The 10,685-nt window shown below is 35.9% G+C and overlaps 1 protein-coding gene across 1 annotated transcript in view; it reads right to left on the bottom strand.

Moving 5' to 3' along the window:
- LOC123678426 (insulin-like growth factor-binding protein complex acid labile subunit) overlaps positions 1–8,412 on the bottom strand; it is a 117,037-nt gene extending 108,625 nt beyond the window's left edge. The window contains exon 1 of the mRNA XM_045615450.1: positions 7,782–8,412. The gene's annotated coding sequence lies outside the window, so the exon portion shown is untranslated. The remainder of the gene's footprint in view (positions 1–7,781) is intronic.
- Positions 8,413–10,685: the final 2,273 nt, after the last annotated feature.

Consider the following 10,685-nt stretch of genomic DNA (forward strand, 5'->3'; position numbering starts at 1 on the left):
TGGATAATCTGCCCACGAAGACGACTCATCATGATATGTAACAGGCATTGCGCCCATTTGGACGTTGGAAGAAACAGAAATATTACAGTAAAGAATGATTTCGTGTAGTTAAAACACTTCTAAAACTCCATTCATTTAAGATCAAATTATCGTCTTGACCCCAGAATCTCGAAATCATTTCATTTGTATATTCTTTGAAATGGAGTTTTTTTTTCAATTTTTTCAACTTTACTTCCTTGCTTCAAATATTAATCATTCAATTCGGACTGCATGATCTCCAGAAATTCGAATCATCCTGAATCTCAACGACCACCATTTCAAACGCCCTCCTCATGAAAAATAAAAAGGCACATAAAATTCCACAGGACACATAATGAACACCCATTGTTGAATCATAAACGTCCCCGCACTCTAAATTCCCTCAACAAGGTGAGAGAGCTACGAGCAGATTCCGGATAGACGACATCGTCAACAGCTCTCCACTCCGTGCAGCATCCCTGCCGCCGCCCGCCACTCCAAGTGGAAACAACAATTGGGGGTGAAAAAACGTTCTGCCACTCAACAATAATAACCCAGAACGCATCAACACGAGCAATATTTTTGTATGAAAGACCCCTCATGAGGGTCCCGCGGTAGCAAATAACATATTGAGTCGCTCCACGGCCTTCCATAATGGATGGCAGTGGGCGTGAGTGAAGCTGGTGGGCGCGACTGCTGATTCCGCATTTTTCAGGATGAGATTTCCTGAAATGTTAATTTTTCCTCGGGCTTTATCTTTATAAAGTGGGTTCTGGGGAGTAGGGAATGAAAAGGGAATTATGAAAAGAATATGCGGGAGTTAACGCTTTGCAGAACAGCGCTTAAGGAAGGGGAGGAAAGGACTGGGCGTCAATACTGGTGATGTCCCAGTTGAGAATAAGATTCTTTTCTCAGAGGTATGATTTTTTTTACATGGAAATTTATAATTATACTTCGGTAAATATTTTCCTGGATTGCTTCGTCCTGTGAAACGAGTGAAAGGTTCAACGTCAGTAGCGGTACGTGAATGAGTTCTTGCAGGTTTAGACGTCACCATTTTGCAAGGAATTCTCGTAGTTTAACTAAAGACAGTTCAATTCTCTGTGGACTACTTCTTGCCAAAGAGTGAAGTAACCACAATTTATTGATGGAAGTTTTGACAGTCGTATTAATTCGAATATTTCGTGGTTATCGAAATCTTGATTAATATTCTGAGAATAAAAAAAAATTGGATTCTTCAACCTTACAATACTTCAAGAGCAAGTAGTACCATAGTAGTACCATAAGGTAATCTTCAGTCATGTCAAGTCATTGCGGGTTACCACAATTGGGAGTGAAAAAACGTTCTCCCAGCCACAATAAAAATCCAGAACGCATATACATGAGCAATATTTTTGTACGAGAGTCCCCTCATGAGGGTCCCACAGAAGCAAATAACATATTGAGTCGCTCCACAGCCTTCTACAATGGATGACAGAGGGCGTGAGTGAAGCTGGTGGGCGCTAGAGCTGATTTCGCATTCTTCAGGATGAGATTCCCTGAAATGTCAATTTTTCCTCGGGCTTTATCTTCATAAAGTGGGTTCTGGGAAGTAGGGAATGAAAAAAGAATTATGAAAGGACCGGGCGTCAAGTGACATTTGTGATGTCCCAGTTGGGAATAAGAGCCTATTCTCGGCGTTATGCTTTTTTTTTCATGAAAATTGTTGAATATGATTCGATGAATATTTTCCTGGATTGTTTCTTCCTGTGAAGCGAGAAAGAGGATCAACATCAGAAGCGGCACGTAAATGATTTCTTGCAGGTTTAGAAGTCATCATTTTTGTGGAATTCTCGTGGTTTAACTAGAGACAGTTCAATTCTCTGTGTTACTTCAACCATACAATACTTCAAAAGAAAGTAGTACCATATGGTATTCTTCAGTCATGTCAAGTAATTGTGAGGTTTCATAATTCGGAGTGAAAAAAAGTTCTGCCACTCAACAATAATAACCCAGAACGCATTAACACGAGCAATATTTTTGTAGGAAAGACCCCTCATGAGGGTCCCGCGGTAGCAAATAACATATTGAGTCGCTCCACGGCCTTCCATAATGGATGGCAGTGGGCGTGAGTGGAGCTGGTGGGCGCGACTGCTGATTCCGCATTTTTCAGGATGAGATTTCCTGAAATGTTAATTTTTCCTCGGGCTTTATCTTTATAAAGTGGGTGCTGGGGAGTAGGGAATGAAAAGGGAATTATGAAAAGAATATGCGGGAGTTAACGCTTTGCAGAACAGCGTTTGGAGAAGGGGAAGGAAGAAACAGGCGTCGAACGACACTGGTGATGTCCCGGTTGGGAATGAGATTCCATTCTCAGAGGAATGATTTTTTTTCACATGGAAATTGATAATTATGCTACGGTGAATATTTTCCTGGATTGTTTCGTCCTGTGAAACGAGTAAAAGGATCAACGTCAGTATCGGCACATAAATGAGTTCTTGCAGGTTTGAACATCACCATTTTTTAAGGAATTCTTGTGGTTTAACCAAAGACATTTCAATTCTCTGTGGACTACTTCATGCTCAAGATTGAAGTAACCACACTTTTTCGATGGAAGTTACTCCGATTATTTCATGGTTATGGAAATCTTGTGAATGTTATAAGAATAAAAAACAAACACTTTTTTTACTTCAAACATAATGGATGGCAGAGGGCGTGAGTGGAGCTGGTGGGCGCGACTGCTGATTCCGCATTTTTCAGGATGAGATTTTCTGAAATGTTAATTTTTCCTCGGGCTTTATCTTCATAAAGTAGGTTCTGGGGAGTACGGAATGAAAGGGGAATTATGAAAAGAATATGCGGGAGTTAATTCTTTGCAGAACAGCGCTTGAGGAAGGGGAGGAAAGGACTGGGTGTCGATCGACATTGATGATGTCCCAGTTTGGAATAAGATTCTTTTCTCGGCAGTATGATTTTTTTACATGGAAATTGATGATTATGCTTCGGAAAGTATTTTCTGATTGTTTAGTCCTGTGAAACGAGCAAAAGGATCAACGTCAGTAGCGGCACATAAATGAGTACCTGCAAGTTTAGATGTCACCATTTGTCAAGGAAGTCTCGTGGTTTCACTAAAGACAGTTCGGTTATTACTCTGTAACACGTCTTGATGTACATATATTCATATTGAAGATAATGAGCACACCAGAAAATCATCAACGGTAATATGCGCTAGATCTGAACTTTTCGAGCTCTCGATATAACACTCCAAGACAGCAATTATACAATAGAAGTGTAGGAATAAGAGAGGGCTTTTGCAATATAAAGATTCACACCACCGTTTAATAATTAATTCTTGTTGTTTAACTAGAGGCAGTTTGGATATAAGTATGAGAGTAATCTTGATGGAATCAATTTTTTGTAAAAAATATCCTCATTGTTATTTGGAAAATATACTGCGAATTTTTAGAATGATCGAGATGATTTCTTCTCGGAGAATATTGCAAATCTGAAGATCATTGAATGGCAACTTGTGAAATGAAAAAAAGTAGTCTACTTTCTTCGAAATCAAACCTGAAGTAGTGCAATTATAGACCTGGCTCGTATCCCACTTGGTTATTCAGAGGGTGATGTTTGTCAATGTTCAATCGATATTGATATCAGTATTACATCAGTTGGTCAGAGAGAAAAATAAAACAATTCGTCACTCCAAAACTATTTGAATTAAAAGTAGAACTTATTGTAATTTAATTTTAGAACTTAATCGTGCGGGAATATATCAGTTTCACACAGATTTTTTTTATTATATATTTCCATACAGAAAATAGTTCTACGAACCAACATTTTCCAATGCAAAATCAATCAAATATATTTATGGATATATTTGATTAATTTCGATAAAAATAATGTTGATTACAAAGAATAATGTATAATAATCGTACAGAAGGCTCATTCTAACACTCGTTCATTCGCCACTTCGTGCCTCGTTTTAAAGATTTTAAACTCGGGGAAGAATGTCAATACTTTTTGCACTCACATAGGTATATCATAAATATAGAAATATTTCGACTAGAATTGCCGATAATGAATCTTCACTTCCTATTTAGTCATTTTTCATCTCTAAATGAACGTTGGAGATACTATTCCTGGCACTATTACTGGGTTTGACTGACGATTTCACGCTCTTATTGAATGAATCAATCAGGAAATCTAGACATTCGAATCATCGATGATCCAAACCATAGAGTAATAAACATAGATAGAGAAAGTATACGCAATTTTTACATGTCCCCAACATGGTTAGATTAAGTTGTCGGATTGTGATACATTTTCAAATCCCCATTTTTACTATATCGTTTTGAATGTAAGTATATTTTATTGGATAAAATATATTTATATGAGTGATTCCCGATTACATATGCAAATTTGAATATTTGGAATCCGATATTTTTCCTAATTGTCGAATTTATATGTCCCCAACTTGGTTAGATTACGTTGTCGGATTGTGTTACAAATCCACAATTCTGCTATATCATTATGAATCTACATTATATTGAATGAAATATATTTATTCGAGAGATTCCCAATAAACAAATTTGAATATTTGGAATCAGATATGTTTTCTACTTGTTGATTCTATAATAAGCAGGATATTCATTATTTTCTGTATCTACCTGCTGAAATCCTAGGTTTGGCAATTTTTGCTTTCCTTGTGTCATTGTTTGTTTCACGTCATATGGCGCGTTTGAAGTTTGTTTTTTGAATTACTGATATACTTAGGTATTGCAATATATTTTGAGATTCACTATGGGACATAAGAAGTGCGTTCTGTGTGGAGAATTTCGCGAATTGAGTGAAATATCGTATCACTGATATGTTTTTATTTCTACGCGCTTCATGTCAAATTTGAAAGTTCATGTTATTGCGGATGGAATTTGCTTACTGAAAATGACATAATATACTTCCTCTATCGATGTTTATTACTCTAAGATCCAAACTCAACTATTGACTCTGTTTGGTCCATCAAGTTCGGTGTTTTCGAATGTCTATCATAAACAATTGAAGGACAAATATTGAATAATTCTGCCGTTATTCAGAATTTTTCATCTTCCATTCAGTCCATGAAGAAGTTCATTCCATTCGTAATTGATATTTTCTCATATTTTATAATTAACTCTGTTTTCCATCTCATAACGTATTGAGGACTCTTGAAGTGACTAGGTTTCATTATGAAATAAATCGACAGAATCATCGCAAAAATTCAATCACTTGTAACAATTTTATTGATTTCAAAAACAATTTCATTCATTACAAAACAAGGTACCTATAGGTACCAATAATGGGATAGATCCACAATTCCAATTCGAATGAATCGTAAAATTTCATTTGCGTCCAATTACTTCCATTCATATTAATTTCCAATAACAAATCAAATGCACTAAAAATATGCCATTGACTCCATGAAGTATAGATGCATGAAAGAGGAATTCTATTTCACCATGATATACGATAGTCAAGAGCAAGCATAAAAAGTGACAATTCACAAGAGTTCAAAAGGGATTCAATTCAGGTCGAACTATACGATATGCTGAATAGCGGCAAGCTACCAACAAATATTTACGCTTGCATACGAAAAATTCTGGAGTATTTACGATGAAAAAGGAAGTGAAAACTACGTGTTTGTGTACGTATCCCGCCTTTGTGCTGACAAATGACAATGGAACGCAGGTTGGAAAACAGTGCAGGGAAAATATCTCTTTCGAATTCGTACAGCGGAATATTTCAGTAGATTGTTCAAGAGGTTTGTTATTGAAGTGATGACGTTATAAATTAAATAGTTTCTCTCTGAATCTGTAATTTATTTGAAAGCTGAAGTAACCACACACTTGTTCACAGAATTTGGCTTCAACTATATTTGAACATCGATGTTTTATCTTCAGTAATTAAGGGTCTAACCCCAACACTAGATTTATTTCACCTTACTAACTGCTACGTTTACCTAACCCGCTCTTACTGTTTTAGTTTGCAGATTGAATTATGAAGTAGCAAAGGGTTAGGGTCATTATTAAGCTAATTAAACATAATACTCCAATAAATTCTTTATTTTTCAAATATGTTATATTGAAATATTTAGAGAATTTTTTATGACAGAAATATTGAATTTGCTAAAACATTACGAGCGGCAACAACTTAAGCATATAACAGATACCCAACTAGAAATTTTATTGCCAGATACAAGGAACATCATTTTCAAATTTTTTAATTAATTTGTTGAACACACTAGAAGGTATTGAATAAAATTTCATTGTAACAATTAATGATTTTTCTTTGATTTTGTGGCAAATCCATTCATTTTCCCAACCCTTGTAGATTAACAACGTCCGAAAATATCTCGATTCCACACATATTTAATGGTAATATTTCACATTTATATGTAACTACTCGAAATTCGTCTGTCAAATTTGGTCAAAAACACTTGAAGATATTCATGGAAATACTACATTTTTTATCTATACAGTTTCAATGAATTAGAGAAAATATTGTATAATACTCGTACAGAACACTTTTGAACTTGAGGAAGAATATCACTATATTTGTATGGAAATAACATAGTTATTTATAATACAACTGCAGAAGACATTCACATTTTTCCACGGCTTCAAATTTTAAAAACGAAAAACGAAGTTGCGAATGTTTGAAATAACGAGTGTTAGAAAGTGGCTTCTGCACGAGTATAGTATTTTATTTTCTTTAATTCAGTGATTTTTTATTCAAATTAGTGAAATATCTCCATAAATATATTTTAGTGATTTTTGCATTAAAAAATGTTGATTGGCAGAACAGTTTTCTGTATCTCAAATTTGACAGATAATAGATGTATTCATGACAGAAAAGTTCTTAGTACCAACATAAAATAATAAAACATAACCAGCAAATTTGTGTGAATCTGAGATATTCTCGCACGATTTTGTTCTAATAGATGTGACGGAATAAACGGATTAGCCACTTAATTAGATGAAAATGTGAAAACTTTTATAGTCGATTTTGAATGGGTGACATCAAAGCATGTTATATTGTTACATGATACACAATTGTTATAAACAACAAATTTCAATGAGAATTGTGAAGAAGTAGCTCAATTAATATTGAGAGTTGTTGTGTTCGATATTTTGAGTCAAACACTCCCAGTACTTTGCAGAACATTGAAAAAGTGATTATTTATTCGTATCCATTTATTTCGAAATAAAAAAATTGCCTGGAAGAAACACGAAAATTGTAATCAAACATGTAGTAATTTTTTGAATTACCTATTTTATCGTAGTTGTGAAGCGAAAATAGAATTATTTGGGAGTTAGTGCAATTAATAACAAATTAAGAAAAAAAAATTGTACAAATTTTTCAGGAAATGATGAAATTAAAGGAATAAATTTTAGAGTTATCTTAATAAGCCATTTCATCATATAATTCAAAAGATTTTCTGAAATACCTAATCTCTTCCCCCAAAAAGAAAAGATTATAAAGTTGTCCCGAAAAGTATCATTTTGGAACAAAATTAAATAAGTCCCAAAATAACGAAAAGTATATGACTCAACGAATTTCTCCTAAACTTCTCGACTAACCATAGCCCTGCGTCAACAAGAACTCCAAACATTTTTCCAATTATCCCTACTTTTCCTCGGTCCGAAGATAAAGAAGTCAGGGCGAATAACTTTCCTGCTTAGAAAACAAACTCAATAACAAACTTCCAAATCCATAAGTAAACAAAGAAACCCCCAGAGAAAACTAACCTTGTGAATAATTTCCAATTTAAAACTCGGCCACTAAAACTTCTTCCCACATCTTCAAACAAGCGCACATCTCAACAATTCGACCACTCAAACTGCACTTTTTCCGTCTCAACTTCACCTCACCAAGTCATACCGTGAGATTTTTGAGTTGCCGTCCTGTAGCGAAGTTTTCACGATCAACATCCTCGGGAAATCTTTCGCCACGTGACTGGTCTACGGGAAATTCAGCCATGACCTTTCTTCATCGTTAGGGGCGCGATACTAGGAGCCGGCACTGTTTGGAGATTTGAAATGCTGCTCCTGAAATAACAGAAGTTGCGCCGTTTGGACATGCGCGCTGACAGAGTAATGATGAAATATTTTGCGAAATATTTTCAGTAGGGCTTTCACAAGGTTTGTCCAACCCGCAATAAATTCCATTTCGAAATATTCCACCAATGTGGCTGGCCATCCTGTGTAGGTCTGTTGGGTTTTCCTAGGTAAAATTTACTTTGATGTTTTTTTTTATTTTTTTTTTTTCGTTTTTTCTTTTGCATCCAGAGAGCTTGGAAGAATATGAAAGAAGCCAAATGGAGTTTTTATCAATGTAACCAAGTTTATAGTAAAAGCAAGATTGAAATTGCCATAAATGGGAAAGAACTGAGAGGCACATATCAAAGATGAAATTATTAAAAATTGGATTATTTGAATTGGCCTAGAATTCGATTGTTCTCAAATCATGACAGAAATTGATAGGGTACAACATTCACCATTCATTCAACACGCTGGATATTGGAATTTTCTAATAAAAAATTTCATTTCAAGCCGCCCTTACCTTAATTCCAAATACACCTTGTCTGAGAAGTACGTGACGAGTCGCTGTGTCAACATAGTTCATTAGGAGAATCAACAAAATTTCAAAAACCAACCTCAACAGCAAGAACATGACGAGAGCTATCAATACGTATGCATGTTCAATTCTTACATACTCTTTCGGTATCATTCCATGGACCAAAACAGATATAGAAAACCTGCAACGCAAAATGAGAACCTTGATGACGAAAGCACACAAGCACCATCCGAAAAGTAGCATTGAGAGGACGACACTGCCGAAGAATAAAGGAGGCAGAGGTCTGCTGGACATCATGGAACTTGCCCATGGGCAAATTGATTTCCTACGAACATACTTCAAAGACAAATCAGGCATGTCAGAGATCTACAAAGTACTGTGTGAAGCAGACGAATCAACACCTTTACAACTGCACAAGGAGCAATTGTCATACAACCACCAGACAATCCAAGAAAAACTGCAAAGATGGAGAGAAAAGCCCCTACATGGACGACATTTTCACGAGGTGAACCAGGATCATGTCGACATTGAAGCGTCTATTGGCTCACATCAGGTGCCATGTATCCAGAAACGGAAGGATTTCTTTTAGGCATCCAACAGTTTTGACTGATAAAACAGTCCCTCACAATTGGCCAGATATATTGCTAGTTGATAAACATCAAAAGGCAGCAATACTCATCGACGTAGCAATACCTAATAACAACAATATGCGTCAAAAAGAGGTTGAAAGAATTTCAAAATATAGGGATCTCGAATTTCAGATAAAGCGGCATTGGGGAATGATATCAACGAGAACTATTCCAATTATCATCTCAACAACAGGAATAGTACCCAAAAATCTCAAGAGAAATATCAAGCAACTAGGACTTAGTGAGGAGATATGTAATATCATGCAAAAAGCTGTTCTTTTAGGTACTGCAAGGACGGTGAGAAAATTCCTAGGAAGCGAAGGAGAGGTCCAAGATTCGCGTGTAAGAGGACCAGAAGTTCGACGAGAACCAGGTGGACCACAAGGACCGGACACGACCGAGCTCTACCCTTCTGGTATTTTAAATATCTGGGGCTGAGTGAATGTTCCTCTTAGCGATGAGTGAAAAGCCGACGGCGAGGAGAAATCCTACGCATATAGGCAAAAGTCGGGGATAATAATAATAAGAGAGTTTATTCATGAAAATACATTCAATAAACTCTATCTTCTCACATTTTCGAATTTGACTACTAAAACTCAAATGATACACAGTTAAACAACACATTGAAATCAACTACAAAAATGGTGAAATTCACCGTTCGCAAAACTGAAGCGCTCTTGGATCGTCGTGAAGCACCCTCTAGGCCGGCAATAGTGAAACTGGTGGAAGAATTAAGCTGTTCGGGCAAGTAACTGAAGAATCAAAACCGTGTGCGTCGCTCAAGAACAAGCGCTATGTGTCATACAAGCAACGAAACGAATGTAATTTTGCAAGAAAAGTTTCCTGGATATGTTATGTCTCAACGAGGTGATCACAATTGGCTTCCGAGTTCTTTTGATTTAACACCTTTAGACTTTTTTCTTTTGAGTCTCGTGAGAGGTTAAATCATTGCCAACACTTCACATTTGATTAAAGACCTACAAATGCAATGCGTGAAGTTATTGGAGACATACAGCCGAAAATGTGAGAATTGGTCATGAATAATTTCATGGAGGGGATATGGTGCTACAAACCGTAACCGTGGTAGCTATCTGGCTGATATCGTTTGCTGTCGTTAAAGGAAAACATCCTCTTCACAATGAAATAAATACTCATTGATTGCTCTTGAATTATAACCGTTTTCTTTTTATATCAAAATGAAATTTCTCATTGGAAACCCCGTCATTTATATCTTGTTTTTTCCAGACGGTTTCTTTCAGATCCATGGCTACAATTTTTATATCCTCTTCAGAGTAAATTTCTTGATGTTTCCTTGGTATCAATTTTGATTGCATCTTTGGCTGCAGCCTTTCTATGATTGTCAAGTAAGCATAAAATTAGTGAAAACAAAATTATTCCGATCTTATTTGATCTGAAAATTATTCGTATAGCAGTTATCATGCAGGT

This window comes from Harmonia axyridis, chromosome 4 (assembly GCF_914767665.1).
Source record: "Harmonia axyridis chromosome 4, icHarAxyr1.1, whole genome shotgun sequence".
Taxonomy (NCBI): domain Eukaryota; kingdom Metazoa; phylum Arthropoda; class Insecta; order Coleoptera; family Coccinellidae; genus Harmonia; species Harmonia axyridis.